At 38.7% G+C, this 16,437-nt stretch overlaps 1 protein-coding gene across 2 annotated transcripts in view; it reads right to left on the bottom strand.

The window, feature by feature from the left end:
* The window catches only part of LOC5513118 (myelin transcription factor 1), a 35,743-nt gene extending 21,565 nt beyond the window's left edge, over positions 1-14,178 (bottom strand). For both annotated transcript variants that reach the window (XM_048726177.1, XM_048726179.1), the window contains exons 1-2: positions 14,030-14,178; positions 4,242-4,534 (exon numbers count right to left, since the gene is read on the bottom strand). The gene's annotated coding sequence lies outside the window, so the exon portion shown is untranslated. The remainder of the gene's footprint in view (positions 1-4,241; positions 4,535-14,029) is intronic.
* Between the last annotated feature and the right edge of the window lie 2,259 nt (positions 14,179-16,437).

The following is a 16,437-nucleotide window of genomic DNA, read 5'->3' as shown; positions in this document are numbered from 1 at the left end:
CAAATTGAAATTGAAGTTCGTAACACTAGCCGAAATTGAGTTGAGGGAAAATCCACGGGAAACAGTCTGTAAACGAATCTTGTTCAGTTTGAAATCAAAATTCATCACTTCGCGAGGCATTTGCTTATCATTTATCAGAACACAAGCAATTTTGTGTAAAATAAGTAAAAATGCTTCTGGTATTCAGGGCTATCCACAAGATCATTATATAACTCCATTGTATATGGAATAAAGAAAGTTATTTCAAACAGAGATAACAAATAACAAAAAGTTGATTTTATACCGTTTAATATGGCACCAAACTGGGTCTCAACCCATGTAGGAAGAATAGCGCCAATACTGTAGAAAAGCTGTCAAAACTTTGAAAGCAATACGCTGAAAATTGCTGCCAATTACGGCATCTCTTACAAGCGAAACATAGGGGGCAGCTGGCCGCAACTAAAAAAATATTCCGGGGAACACTCACTTACAACATTCAGACATTATCAAAGTTAAGAATCAAAATGATTTTTTTTAGATTATAGACTCCAGATGGATGAAAGGTTGAAAAGAAAGTTAGAAATGATTATAAAATTCTAAGTTATGTATTGGACCTCTTTTGGATAATTCATTAAGTTTAAGGCTCGTCCATTCACATTACACAGATATTCCGGGGAAAATAATATGAAATTGCATAAATTCATCTGGCACCTTAGCAAACGCAAAAATTTGCTCCCCCGTCAAACTTTTTGAATTGCATTTAAAATTTAAAATTTAAAATGGGGAAGAGGAAATACAATGACAATTGTCCCTTTGGAAAATACAGACACGACTTTTGAAAAGTGCATGAACAATTTCGAATATACAAAGCGTTGTCTTTTTACACAGGAAGTTCTAAATTTTACCTAAGAAATCCCCCTAAATTACCAGCTAAATTCATTCATATGTATAGATTATCCTATCTATATCTCGGCTAATACGACGAGACCGAAGTTTACCGCAACTAAGAGAAGATTATTTCTAGGGCTAGGACATCGGTTGGCTAGGAAGCGGAAAACTATATTATTCCCCGTAAGGGCGCGCTCAATTAAATTGGCAAAATTAGAGAATCATCTAAGAAAATTGACTGATTGTTAAGTAATTTTCTGGTGAAAAAACGTTTTTCAGTATGATTAAAAAGCATATTGTCTGGCCCTTTGCGTAACTCATTCTTTGAAAATTATGGCTGTAGGGAATTCGAATTGGGTATTCTCCGAGTTGTTCCTGATTTTTTATGTCTGCTTGCATTCCTGCTTTTTATACACAAAGATAAATAGGTTATTTTTTTCTTGGAGTCGGTTAATTATAAACTAGGAGAATATTCAGCCCTATTCAGCTGGAAGTCCTATTGAGTTCAAGACGCAAAATCAGAAAAACAAAGAACAATAAGAACGGAAATAAGCAAACAAGAGACTTGTTGGTGAACAAACATCGTATTTACTGGTGAAACAGCTTGGAACTTTGCAAAAACTTAAACAAAAATAAGACAGAATATGAAACTAAATATATATTTTTTTATAATTTTAATTTTAAACAGACAGTATGTTATCAATGCACCGACTAGTTCACTCAGTTCAAATTCGTAAAATAAGAAATAAGGTACATGCTTACAAAAACATAAATAAATTCGCTTGTCATGGGAGTATTTCTTACTGAAAAGATAGGACAATTTAGAAATAAACTGTCCTGTCAATCAAAGGCATTTCTGACCAAAGGTAACGCAAGCTGAAGCAGGCAAGCAACTAAAGGCTTTTAAGTAATTCACTTTCACGGCTTGTTTCGGGTAATTTATATCGTTTGATACAAACGTTTTAGACTGCAATAAAAACATCATTTACGAAGCCTAAACAATTTTGTTCGCATTTAAAGTCAATAATTTTCGTATCTATTTCAGCAATTCCCATTATATTATTCTCAGTATTAATACAGTATATATAAAAAAATTTAACTCCCTCGCAAAAGTCGTAATAGATCGGTTTTAGAGCTATTTTCCCAGTGTTATTGCTATCATAATTTTGTTGAGCGAATTATCATCTGCTAATGAGGAAATATCAATCATTCGTCTTGCGTGAATCAAAAAAACGGTGCATAAAATCATTAAACTCAGGGAGATTAGGCCTTCCAGCGTCTCTTGGATAAGACTGGAAGCGACAGCAGCTCAGATCTGATAAAAAAAATATGATGAATTGACTTTTTTATATGATTTCTGATAAACTAAACCTACTAAATCCAATACATAAAAACTCCTAAAACAGCCTAAAATGCCAAAATAAATAACTCAAAAAATTCGTTTAGCTAGAGTTGCGCAAAAATCTAAAACCTTGTATTTGATCCCCTTGGGGGGTTTAGTGGTTTGAAACAACAGGTAAATTAGAGGCCAGAAAATAAAACGTGCTAATATTACCAACTAGCGCATTCAGACTCTACTGTGCGTCAACAAAGTCGTGAGTAGGAATTCTACTTATAATCACTCATTTTTTCCGTTGTTTGAGATATGTAAAAGTACCAAACACATTCATAAAACATAGCACAACAGTAAATCAACCCCGACTTGAAATAGAAATTCTTCTCTTGGCAAAAAACAATTGAGTCTTTCTCTTCTAATACTAAAACAAAAAACAGACGATAATGTTTAAAAAAATCTAAAATAAAAGTTTGCAAATTTTAAATAAAAACGACAGCTGGAGGTCTTAGTCTATAAAAAAATAAAAAATAAAAAACCCTCTGAACTAAACTGAAACAAAAAATGATATTACTACTCTAATAAAGCGTTTGGGTTGTAATCGCTTGCTCAATAGTTATATCACCGTATCACAGGTATTTTTTAAACGCGTACTTCTCTCATTGTTTGCAAACTTTTCCACCGCTTGTGAACAGGTGCTCTCGGGCAGGTGACGACGCGTGCATGCGGTCAGCGGATAAGCCGCAAAGCCGCCAAAATCAGTTAAAATGACGAATGTTTACCAAAAGTTTTAGTAAGTACTTCAAATGCGGAGACTTGAGGTGGAGATAATTTTTCTAATAATGATAAGGACGCAACAAGGTGGTGAGGGGTAAATAAACCGAATTTTGTCGGAAAAGAAACTTTTGCGTTTAAAGCGGCGGGGGCTTTTACATTCGAGAGGACGTTTTTGAAAACCATATGGCGAGAAAATACTTAATGAAAGAGGGGCGATGAAATTGCAAGACGAAATAGAGAGCCGATAAAAGAGTTGCTTTTATGTGTAAATTCAATACAGTTCTATAAATATATCATTTTGGAAGGCGCGATTTTTAGTAACCGGCCTATTTTAAAGTTATTGTACTAAAAAGACTCAGAAAAATCTGGTGTTTCATAAAAATCGTAAAGTTTGAATGATAAGAATCTAAATATTGATGGTCTCGATTCGATCCCATTCATAATGTTCTGACATCCAAGGAGAAGAATACCATAACGCGTGCGCTAAAAAAATTGCCTATTACTGGGGCGTATTGCCAAAGGCAGCCCAAGGGAGTTCGGTAGAATAAATAAGTAATATATACTGATGAATGTAGAAAGATAAAATAAAGGCCACAGGCAGCCCAAGGTAGTTCGGTAGAATAAATAAGTAATATACACCTATTTCAATAAAGGTTGTCAGTGCAAATGGTGATTGACAAATGGCAGTTCTACGACCGAACGTAACCACGCGTCTCTAAGAATATGGATAAATCAAAACAATTATCCATTAGTGGTTACGAATGCTTGGCTCTGACATTGCTGGACTTTATTTAACACCATTAATTTAACGAATAATTAGTACACATAAGCCATTTACAATTTGCCATTTGCACTGACAACCTTTTGTGAAATAGGAGTATACTGATTAACGTAGAAAGATAAAATAAAGAAAATAAAAGAAAGTTGTCTTAATTAAGCTCTGTAGTTATAAATATATTTTTGTTAACATAAATACATTCCATTACATTCTGTGTAAGGGTCACTTGATGGTTGCCTTGCCTGTCTGAGGCTTAACTGAAAGCGAAAAATTCCGGTGAGAGCCAAGGGATGTCAGGATTACCTTTTTTCGATTAAGTCTGAAATAGGTGGTAGTATTCAAATATTTTAACGCGTAGCAGAGGGAGTAAATGCGAGTCAAAGATACTGCATGCTGTAATTTGAACACAGATTGTTGGCGACCAAGACGGAAGGAAGGGTGGGCGTTTCATAAACCCTTCTCAGATACGCGTTACATTTAACATACCTTTACGTGACACGTTGACGTGAAACATTGCCAAAACAGTGCCACGCAATATTGCCATTCTGCAATTGCCGTCAGTGGCTCACACGTTGTCACTCTTGATGCATGTGTAACGAATGGCGGCCGTCACGCTTTTGTTACGCATTCTCATCTTCAGGGACGTGCACTAAGGCACCAATTACCACCGCCTTATCCGGCTTTTATCAAATACGTCATCGTGGGTGAAGGACAACGTCATTGTTACGCAATCACCGTCAACTTGTCTCTTGGGAAGTAGGGGTTCTGTGCGCTTTGGGCTGTGTAGGGAATTAAGAAAGTTATTATTAGACAAGGTTTCCACAGGCTGTTGCTAACTGCTAGGCGAGGGGCGGGGGTCGTATACCTTTGATGCAGTCCAATTTTATTGTTCACATTTATAAATACAAGGTCTATTTGAGAACTGCAAAATTGCATACTAGAAAGATACTAATACACTGACTTTAATAAAAATTAAATAAACAAATTAAAATTCTCAAAATGTATCTTAGTTACTCGCTGGAGTGACCCGCTTTGTGCGATTCGCTATTGCCGAGACTCGAAACATTGCGGCGTGATCGGTCTTCTTTAACATGGAGACTGGACTTACATGAAACGGCATAAGAGTAAACGCAAAAACCAAGTGGTCATGAATTCATTATGTTACCGTGATCCGGTCGAGTTAGTGATTTGATAAAGTAGTTCATATTTGTTTAAAAAACACGATCAATAAAAATAAGACAGTCAGATATAAATATCAACCCATAATTGTTCCGTTTTTTACGTCTTTTCTTTAACAATATTTTTCAGTTTCTCAACTTCTAAAATAGAAAATTCGTTTGATTTGCCCCACGAATTTTTTCGACATTGAACATTTTTGTAAATGCCGGTCACGGAGTAAAAACATGACGGAAAAAACTACACCTGTTCATACGGTAAGCACGAAGTAAATAAATGATTAGCAAGTCATTTCATAAGCATTTATGTTCATTAGGGAAACTTGTTTGATTGGAGGTGAGTTCAACAATAACCACACTTCAAAGTCTTAGCACTGTCATATCGAAGAGCAAGCCTTTGTCTTTACAAAAAATTACAGTTAAAAACCACTGATTGGCAGACTGAAATTATATGGCTTTTAAAATTATTGGTGGGGGCATATGCCTCTACTGTCCCTCCCCCTGCTAGTGCTGAAATCAGGTTGAAGAAACATTGTTCGTGCAGCTCTTCCCACTGTGACCTACCGCGTGACAACAAAAACAAATCAGCATTCCCTTAGCGATCTTGTTCCACCGTGAAAGAAACTTAATTTAAATCTCATTGGAAATTAAATTGGAGCGATTGACAAAAGTGAGTAGGTTTTTCTTACTGGCTTTTATTTCGGAAACATTTAGCATGTTTGAGTTACTCTTAACAGAACAAATAAACATAAACCGAAACACCTGCTGGTAGGCACACGATTTGAAATAAAAAAAAAAAGAAACGTGAGCTTTTCGCCTTATTTAGAGGTACAAAACATGAAAAAAACTATCATGTGGAAATGAAAAATACTTTATCCTTATCATTAAACAGATCGCTCTAATTTTATGAATAAAAACCTAGCTTCTAGTTTTCCACTAGAAGCAAAATATTTCATTCCACTAAAAACTTAAGCAAGGAAAAAGCCCATGGGAAAATATCGCAATATAATGTTTGAATGTTTGAAATTTGTTGCGTCAAAATCTAATATTCTACAAAGCGCAAATGTTATATCGACTGAAGTTTTAAAAAGGGTAAAACAAATTAGATTGAATTTCCCTAATCCTATGAAAGCAAGCCCTTAAGCTTTACTTTCTTCAATACTGAATAATGAATGATATCTACCTTTTAGCGTACTTCGCCCGGAGGCTGTTTATTGTTTAAAAGTTACCATAAAGTCTGCGTTTTGATTCTACAGGAATACAATCGGCTGCTCTCAACAGAGCTTCGCCACCGTAATAGCTTTATTAATTGATAAAGCACCGATATTTCGATTAAGCTTTTATTCCTGATATTTCTGCACAGCCAAGAAAAAAAAAATAAACAGAAAGCGCAGGGTGTGTTTGGCGTCATAGACCAAACAAACCATTAAGGATTCTCGGCTACACGAATCGACCGCAGAATGAGATATTTGGTAAACAGAACATTCGCAAGTCGCGCAGAGATGTCTGCTTTATTACTGTTATGGTAAAAGTTAACAAAACAGCCATTTAAAATTTAAACGACGAAAGAAGGCCGATAGATCGGCTACTTACGGTTTAAAAGGTTAAAAGCTTTAAGGAAACATGTTTAAAACCGCTTAAACCAATTGGTGCGCTCCTTTTAAGGTCACTACCTTAAGGGAAGATAAGAATCTCTCAAGTTAAAATACAAATTTCTCAAATAACTCATAAACATTATTTGAAGAGTCGACAAGGTGAGGAAAGTTCACTTTGTTTTTTTGTGTGTTGTTTTTTTTTATTATTTTCCTTGATTTTAAAAGTTTTTAGTTGCGTGCAATTAAGTGGTTATTATCTATATCCAATCAGCGTCTTGTATATTGGTTCTGAAAGCGCTGTTTTCTTGTCGGCCTAATAATGATAAGTGAATAAAAGCAATCGAGCGATCAAAAAAGCAGGTTGTGAGCAGAATAACATCAAACAATTCAGTAATCGGAGAGAGATTTTCCGGTAAAAAGGAATGCATGAATGTGAATGAGCTCATACTAATCACCAAGTCCGCTCTTATTGTTATACTCGCAAGATCCTGTGTTATCTTAGGCCAAGCTAAAATTATACTTTTGTATGAAGACGGCGAAAGAATCTTTCAGAAGTATGATAGACGTTGCTTTCAAATATATATACATACAAAATTAATGTCTTTATTGTTTTGACCAAGCTCCTTGGACGTTGTGAATCCAAACAGGATTCCAAACTAGACACTGTTTATCGTTTGGCGATGGCGTGCCACATCTGAGAAAGTAATCGATGAATTACGTCTGTCTAAAAATGGACCGTTTGTATTACATTCATTAGACAATATTTTAGTAAGGCAAAATGATGTAATGGACGTTTATATGTACTGGAACCTCCAGTGGAGAGGGAGCTGGGTACTAGAGAAGAGATATCAATCATTTTGGTTTTTTAATTATAATTCGTTTTTTCGCCTGGTCTTGAGATTTCATACACTATTTGGAAGTCCGATTCAATAATTTTCTAGCTTTTTTGGCCGCTAGAAAGTGTCTACGGCTAAGTTCAAATTTCGTATTATCCGTGCAGGGGCGGATCCAGGGGGGTACAAAAAAGGGGGCGAGGCAAGGGTCTCAAGGGGGGCAAATTCATTGTTCTTCTGTGGATTTCCTCATATGTCTTGTTATTTTTAAGCCAAATATCTCGGCCCTAGGTACAGCTTGTGTGGTCCAGTGTGTTAGCGCATAACACACTGTGCAGGTAGTCCCTAGGTACAGCTTGTGTTGTGCAGTGAGTTGGTGCATGGCTCATTGTGCAGGCGGTCCCTAGGTACAGCTTGTGTGGTGCAGTGTGTTAGTGCATGGCTCACTGTGCAGGTGGTTCCTAGGTACAGCTTGTTTGGTGCAGTGTGTTGGTGCATGGCTCACTGTTCCCTAGGTACAGCTTGTGTGGTGCAGTGTGTTAGCGCATGGCTCATTGTGCAGGCGGTCCCTAGGTACAGCTTGTGTGGTGCAGTGTGTTAGTGCATGGCTCACTGTGCAGGTGGTCTATAGGTACAGCTTGTGTGGTGCAGTGTGTTAGTGCATGGCTCACTGTACAGGTAGTTCCTAGGTACAGCTTGTGTCATGCAGTGTGTTAGTGCATGGTTCACTGTGCAGGTGGTCCCTAGGTACAGCTTGTGTCGTGCAGTGTGTTAGTGCATGGCTCACTGTGCAGGTGGTCTATAGGTACAGCTTTTGTGGTGCAGAGTGTTTGTGCATGGCTCACTGTGCAGGTGGTCCTAGGTACAGCTTGTGTGGTGTAGTGTGTTGGTGCATGGTTCACTGTGCAGGTGGTCCCTAGGTACAGCTTGTATGGTGCAGTGTGTTAGTGCATGGCTCACTGTGAAGATGGTCCCTAAGTATAGCTTGTGTGGACTGTGTGTTGGTACTTGACTCACTGGTTCAGTGTGTTTGTGCATGGCTCCCTGTATAGGTGTTCCCTAGGTACAGATTGTGTGGTGTAGTGTGTTGGTGCATGGCTCACTGTGCTGGTGGTCCCTAGGTACAGCTTGTGTGGTGCAGTGTGTTAGTGCATGTCTCACTGTGCAGGTGGTCCCTAGGTACAGCTTGTGTGGTACAGTGTGTTAGTGCATGGCTCACTGTGCAGGTGGTCCCTAGGTACAGCTTGTGTGGTACAGTGTTTCAGTGCATGGCTCACTGTGCAGGTGGTCCCTAGGTACAGCTTGTGTGGTACAGTGTGTTAGTGCATGGCTCACTGTGCAGGTGGTCCCTAGGTACGGCTTGTGTGGTGCAGTGTGTTGGTGCATGGTTCACTGTGCTGGTGGTCCCTAGGTACGGCTTGTGTGGTGCAGTGTGTTGGTGCATGGCTCATTGTGCAGGCGGTCCCTAGGTACAGCTTGTGTGGTGCAGTGTGTTAGTGCATGGCTCACTGTGTAGGTGGCCACCAAGACAGTTGTATTGGCACAAACTTCATAACTGGGGTTATTCAATCATGCTCTATGTTCATTAATAATTTTTTTTCCATCTTGATAGGCTAGTAATTAATGTCAACCACGTTGTATGTTTCTAATATACTTTTTGGTTTACTTCATACAACTGCCAAGGTTATCACTGAAGTCATGTCACACTGTAATTTATACTATAGGCGTAGGGCATAATTATGTCAAACCTAACTTGAACCAAATCAATTTAAAAACTAGTCTGAGTCAAGCTTATTTTCAGTGGCAGCATACATCAACCCTATTTCCTAGAAGACAATATTTTTAAAATAACTAAATTCTTAATTTCGTGGAGCTTGCTCATAAGCATTAATAACCAGTGACTGTTGTAAAATTTCATTATTGTCCCAGAACAGAAAAAAAACACACAGAAATTAGGCACTTTCCAATATGAAGTGCATAGTGTTGGTGCATGTTGGTTCTGCCAAAGGTAAACCCATGGATCAATTTGTTAGTGCATGGCTATGCCAAGTTGATCCCTTGCAACACTGTGTTAGTGCATGGCTATGCCAAAGTGATCCCTTGACAACTGTATTAATAGTGCGTGGCTATGCCAAGTTGATCCCTTGAAACATGTGTTAGTGCATGGCTATGCCAAAGTGATCCCTTGAAACATTTGTTAGTGCATGACTATGCCAAAATGATCCCTTGAAACACTATGTTAGTGCAGGGCTATGCCAAGTTGATCCCTTGTAACAATGTGTTAGTGCATGGCTATGCCAAAGTGATCCCTTGTAACATTTGTTAGTGCATGGCTATGCCAAAGTGATCCCTTGAAACACTGTGTTAGTGCAGGGCTATGTCAATTTGATCCCTTGAAACAATGTGTTAGTGCAGGGCTATGCCAAGTTGATCCCTTGAAACAATGTGTTAGTGCATGGCTATGCCAAAGTGATCCCTTGTAACAATGTGTTAGTGCAGGGCTATGCCAAGTTGATCCCTTGTAACAATGTGTTAGTGCATTGCTATGCCAAAGTGATCCCTTGTAACAATGTGTTAGTGCAGGGCTATGCCAAGTTGATCCCTTGTAACAATGTGTTAGTGCATGGCTATGCCAAAGTGATCCCTTGTAACAATGTGTAAGTGCAGGGCTATGCCAAGTTGATCCCTTGTAACACTGTGTTAGTGCAGGGCTATGCCAAGTTGATCCCTTGAAACACTGTGTTAGTGCAGGGCTATGCCAAGTTGATCCCTTGTAACAATGTGTTAGTGCAGGGCTATGCCAAGTTGATCCCTTGTAACAATGTGTTAGTGCATGGCTATGCCAAAGTGATCCCTTGTAACAATGTGTTGGTGCAGGGCTATGCCACGTTGATCCCTTGTAACAATGTGTTAGTGCAGGGCTATGCCAAGTTGATCCCTTGAAACACTGTGTTAGTGCAGGGCTACTGTGTGATCTGCCTTAGGTGGTTCCTCACAATACTGTGTTAGTGAATGGCTCTCTCAGGGTTGTTCTAAGTAGAATAACAAGTATCTTGTATTTTGTTTGCTTTTTTAGTGGTTTTAAGGTTTCAATGTTAAATTTGTTGTCACAAATTATTAGAGTATCATTAGGGCCATATTGTATGAATGTGGTTGGTAGATCCTTCTTTGGGATGTAAATTGAGAAACCACATTTTAAGCTTAATGCACGAGTCATTTGAAACCCCCCACCCCCACCCCCATGGTCCCAGGAAAGTGTGGGGTTAATGTGGGGTTTTAGAGCACTTTTGAATGAGAATCTGTCCTTAGGTTGTGGGGGAATTGACAGTTTTCGACCCTAAGACTTGTGGGAGTTTGACGACAAGTGAATAGCATCACAAATGTTCTTTGGTAAACTCATGTAAGTTTCTGGTTTGAGACTGAGGGTCTTTTTCTTTTGTAGCAACCAATTCCATGTATCAGCAAGCTGCATAGAGAAAAATGTGCGGAAAGAAATATGAATGATAACTAATGCCAGATGAAGATGATTTATTTTTCCATTTTTCTAGTAACTCATAGTTATTGGCACAAAAGTTCTAGCTGAAGTGTTCTGGCTTTGAAAGATAAAAGGCTTATTTCAGATGACTTGTTGTCAGTGTTTAAATCTAATCCCCCACCCTTCCCCGGGAACATGGGGGTGGGGATTTCAATTGACTAATGCATAAGTTATAACCTTTTAGATTTTATATCTTTACTCAATTCTTAATATTTTCTTCTATCTAATTAAATTCACTTCAAATAGATAACAAAAGATGTGAGTAAATAAAATATGTAATAATAAGGCTTTGTGGTCAACTGTAAACAAAGAATCTGTAAAATGAACATCTACATCTACATCTACATTGTTAATCCACAAAGGGGTTACCATCACTGTGGATATAAATTAATTGTATAAGTAAATAAATAAATAAATACATTAATTAATTAATTAACTAAAAAAAACCATAAAATAAAATAATAATAGAAATAATAATAATAATAAAAATAATAATAAGGCAGAATAAAAAAAGATGCATAAAGTAAAAAGATAAAAATCGTTTAAACAGCATTATTGGTATTAATATAATTTTATTAATTTAATTTAATTTTATTCGTTCTCTAAAAATATCTGCACTAGTGGAATCCAGGGTAAGGCGGGGCAGCTTGTTCCATTCTTTTATTGTCCTACAGAAAAACGAGTTCTTATAAGCTTCTGTTCTTGGACATAACTCGATAAATTTATCTAGATGAGAGCTGCGTAATTGGCGGGTGCGTCTATCAATATTGTCTGGTATCTCAAGTGCTGATTTTTTGTTAACAGCCTTGTAAAATAATGTAAGCCTGGCATCCTGGCGCCTTTTAGAGAGAGGGGGCCACTCCAAATCGTTTAGGATGTTTGTGACTGTGCCAGGAGTCCTATCCCAGCAATTTTTAACAAAACGACCCGCCCTCCTTTGAACCTTCTCAATCTGTTTGACGTGTTTCTTTAACCATGGATCCCAGGCAGAGCTGGCATACTCTAAGTGTGGAAGAACGAGCGATTTATAAGCAGCTTCCTTAATGTTCTCTGGGCAATTGCTTAGGTTGCGCCTAAGAAAACCTAAGGTCTGGTTGGCTTTGGACACTTTGTTGTTTATATGCCAGCTCCAGTCAAGTGTGTTCGAGAGCTCCACGCCTAGGTATGGATGGTGTTCAACTGGTTTAAGGATGTGGTTCATCAATGTGTAGTTAAATACTATAGGTTCCCTATTTCTCGTGACTCTCATGACAAAACATTTTGTTGGGTTAAAGGACATGAGCCATTTCTCTGACCATTTCTCGATGGAGGTAAGATCAGACTGGAGCTGATGTGCATCAGAAGTTGCCTCGATGACACTGTATAAAAGAGTATCATCAGCAAACAATCTTATGGTAGAAGATTTACAATCATTGCCGATGTCATTTATGTAGAGTAAAAACATCAGAGGGCCGAGAACGGTCCCTGGGGCACACCAGATGACACACTTATAGGGGCAGATGAGACTCCATCAACAAGAACGGATTGTTCCCTATGTGTTAACCAGGTTGTAAGCCAGGTCTTTAGGAGACCCCGAATTCCATAAAAATAAGCCGCTGGTGGGTAACAATATCATAGGCTTTACCATGATGATCAGATCAGTTTGTCTGCCAAGATCTAGAGCTTTCCCCACATCATCTAGGGTGGTTATTAATTGCGTTTTACAGGAAAAGAACCTGCGAAAACCATGTTGGAACTTGACGAGGATATTATGGGTATCAAGATGATTCATTATGTCATGGAAAATAATGTGCTCAAGTATTTTACAAGGCACAGCAGTCATTGAAATAGGACAGTAGTTGGAAAAGCAAGGAAAAGCAAGAAAAGCAAGGATCGAGTCTCAACTAGTGCATAAACTACAGTCGACTACAGTCGAACCTCTATTAAGTGGCCATCTATTGAGCGGTCACCCTCTATTCAACAGTCATTTACCAAAGTCCAGATTTTTCCCCCTTAAATGTTTACTGTAAATTTGACCTCTATTGAGCGGTTACCTCTATTAAGCGGACGCGGTCACCAAAGGAGGGGCCCAATTGGTTGATTTCATTGTTTTTCACCTCTATTAAACGGTCATCATCAATATTTGTCAGCATGACAACAGATAGTGCGCATCATATTTCGTCATATTTTCAACTGTCTAATCTAATTACTATGACTAATCGTCTTGTGAGACTTGTGTGGTCTTGTGCGGATCAGTGGCATCAAATTCCTCGATTACCAATTTCCGCTTTAGCCAGCTAGAAGAAAAACTGTCACCTTCAAATATGTATTCACAAGGAATCCCGAGTCCATAGCCACCACCTCTGTTCACCCACTTCCCTTTGACTACCATTTTCTCACAGTTCGTAGGTCTCTTGAGATATTAGGTAACCCACGTTGACATCAGTTTGGGAATATGCCTGATAACTTCGTAATCGTCAACTAGAGTATTCGGGTGACCGTCTCCATCCATCACCGTTTTGTCGGCTTTTTCTGTTACGATTCCAACAGCATTCGGATCCTTTATGTTAGTTGGTTCCCGCATAAGTTTGTAAACATCTTCTAGTGCTGGTTCCCACTCAGTCATGTACTCATGGTATCCCCGAATGAATGCAACTGGGTCAGATTTGTGAGTTTTTGGGTACGGCAACGCACTGCGAGTTTTTGTTTGACTTCCAAAATCGCGCAAACGCTTAATGACGGATATCGACGGAAACGACGCGTGTAACATCACCTTAACGCACTCATTTACTTTCCATAACGCCAGCGAAAGTAGCTCATGCCCATAGAATTGGGCAAAGCCACAAGAGCCGTATAGGCAAAAATAAACTGACTAGGCGGTTTCAAACATTTCTGGATCAAATTGGAGTGCACCAGGCCCCGTCTTAGGGCTAACATGATTGTTACTGTTGTTAATTATAATAAAAAGTTCTTACGTATAATTACAGCCCGATTTACGCTAATTTAGGGGCGAAAATAGCGAAACCTCTATTAAGCGGTCAACCTCTATTAAGCGGTCACTAAGCTAAGTCCCGAGAGTGACCGCTTAATAGAGGTTCGACTGTACAATAAAGTGAGCTTGTTCATAGCTTTGCAATTAAAATACATAAAAACATACCATCTTGTTATCCATCACTTCCGTATCCGCGAAATATTAGCGATCCATATTTCACCAAGTTGGGAAGATGAATGATCCTACACAGAGAGAAAGTTTTTCGAAGCATAAAAAACCACTGACTTGAACTTGCCGCCATTTTGAACTCGTTGAAAAGCCTATCCCAGAACTGTTTGCGAGATAAAACATTCGGTTCCGGTAAGGTGGGATGCCTGTGGCACAACATGCAATAATAGAGAGGAGCCCCGGCGCGGCGCGAAGCGCCACGTGAGCGGAGCCCCATACCTAAGAAAAAGTGGTATATAAAACAAATATTGGTAACCCATCGACTCGAGTTTTCGTGACGCGATTTCCCCCCGTCCGTCCTTCCCTTAAAAGCACCGTATGACAACCAAACTTGGCAGGTGTCATGTATCTGCAGGGACTCATAAATAGGGGCGATCATCTCTATTATATAAATGTCACAGCGCGCATCTCCTAGGATCAGGCTATTTTTAGACGCGCGCGCACGAACGGGCCAATCAGATTTTTTGACGTTGGTCGCGCCCGCGAGTGACGTGAGGCCGCACGCGCAAATTGCAGTTAGGAAGAATATATTTTCATATATCATCCGTCGTTTTTTTTTTTTTTTTTTACCAAAAGAATTGCAAGCTAGAATTCAAAGTCATGGGTAGGGTTGGATTCATATTAAAGAAGAGACAACAAAAAGTCAAATTACCGAAGAGAGAACATAGCTTTTTGTCTGAGACTGCGCGTGCAGTTGAGCTCAGCCACACAAAGGTAGAATCTGATTGGCTCATCCGCGCTTAAAAATAGCCTGATCCTAGGAAACGCCGTGACACCTATATAGTACCAGAAAATGGGGAAGTTGATTGCCCCTACTTATGAGCCCCTGGTATGCGCTAAGGGAAGTGCAAAACAGTGGTCACGTGATTGGTGACGTCATCGATGACATCACTAGAAGCAAAAGTATGCTGACGTCATCAAAATAAAAAATGTGTCATGAAGGTGTCAAGGGGGTGCACCAATATAGTCAAGTGATTGTGACGTCATCAGTGACGTCACTAGAAGCAAAAATAGGCCAACGTTATCAAATAAAAAATATTTATATTTCATTAAAGAAACATCGTGTGACAACAAAACTCGGTAGGTGTGATGTATGTTTCAAGTGGGGTGCAGTGAGATGGTCACGTGACGTCATTCACGTGACATCATCGCCGAAACAGACATGACGGAAAAACATGACGTGACGCTTCAAATAAGCCCATTTCACATCGAATAAGGCGGAGAATTTCTCTGAGTACTTAGTAACTTATAGCAAACAAAATATCAAGTGCGACTTTTTTTTTAATTGGTGCGACTTTTTATGAAGTGTAATTGAAATTCGAGCTTTTCGTCCCTGAACTAATACAAAGGGCAATGGTGATCAAGGAAAAATTATCTTAAAAAGCCAAAATCTAGTTATGCGCACTACGGTCTCACGTTATTTGTGTTTTGAAAATCAGTCCGATATACAATGAACCTATAGCCATTGTAAGAAATTGTGTCTTTTCTCTCTAACTGGATTTGCGCGTTTTCCAGGTTTTTCCGTCATGTCGCCGACACATCGTATGACAACTAAACTTGTTATATGTCATGTAGATGTGGGGGGAAGGGGGTTTAACATGTTGATCGCGTGATCTGTGAAATAGTTGACGTCGTCAAAAACAGAAATAATAATAATATTTAATATGTTTAAATTATTAAGCGAAAATAAGCAAAAGATATGGTCGTTTGGAGCTCCGCAATGCAATTGTTATAAGACGGTTGTCGGCCAATTCAACACATTTAATCTCTTAATTTTCTGACACAAACTTCAAACGAAACTCCATGTGACTGTTCAAGAACAACGCGTGAGCCCGCGGTACGAGGGGTCCTAAGGGGGAGGGTAGTAACAAACTAATATTATAACAGCAATGCCTAAATCTACATATTAAGGTTGTTACTATGACGAGCACATTTTGATTCTGCAATTCATCCGATCTATGAATTTAGAACGCATTAGGACTAAAAAAGAAACTTTTTACGGCTATCTGTGTTGAAATCTCAGGCTGGACGTTCTTATAAAGAAAGGTTCTTATAAATACAAGAGTGTATTGCATAAAACTTCACATCGTGATTGAGGAAAACGGCTGGAATGTATCGATAGTTTCCATTTCACAGAAAATTTCACTGTGTTCTCTATTGTTTTTTGCCCCGCTCAATTTATCCTGATAAAATTTATTCCAGGCTGCCCAAGCTAAATGGGTCAGTCTTTTCATTTGACAGAATAAATAAATAAATGAATGAATGAATAAATAAAAAACAATCATCTGACCTTTCGATCCCAACTGTATATTTGGGGCATTCCACTAGTGTTTATGAACAATTCA

The sequence above is a fragment of the Nematostella vectensis genome, chromosome 4, assembly GCF_932526225.1.
Source record: "Nematostella vectensis chromosome 4, jaNemVect1.1, whole genome shotgun sequence".
In the NCBI taxonomy this organism is placed as follows: domain Eukaryota; kingdom Metazoa; phylum Cnidaria; class Anthozoa; order Actiniaria; family Edwardsiidae; genus Nematostella; species Nematostella vectensis.
This window is presented reverse-complemented; position numbering and strand designations above follow the sequence as displayed.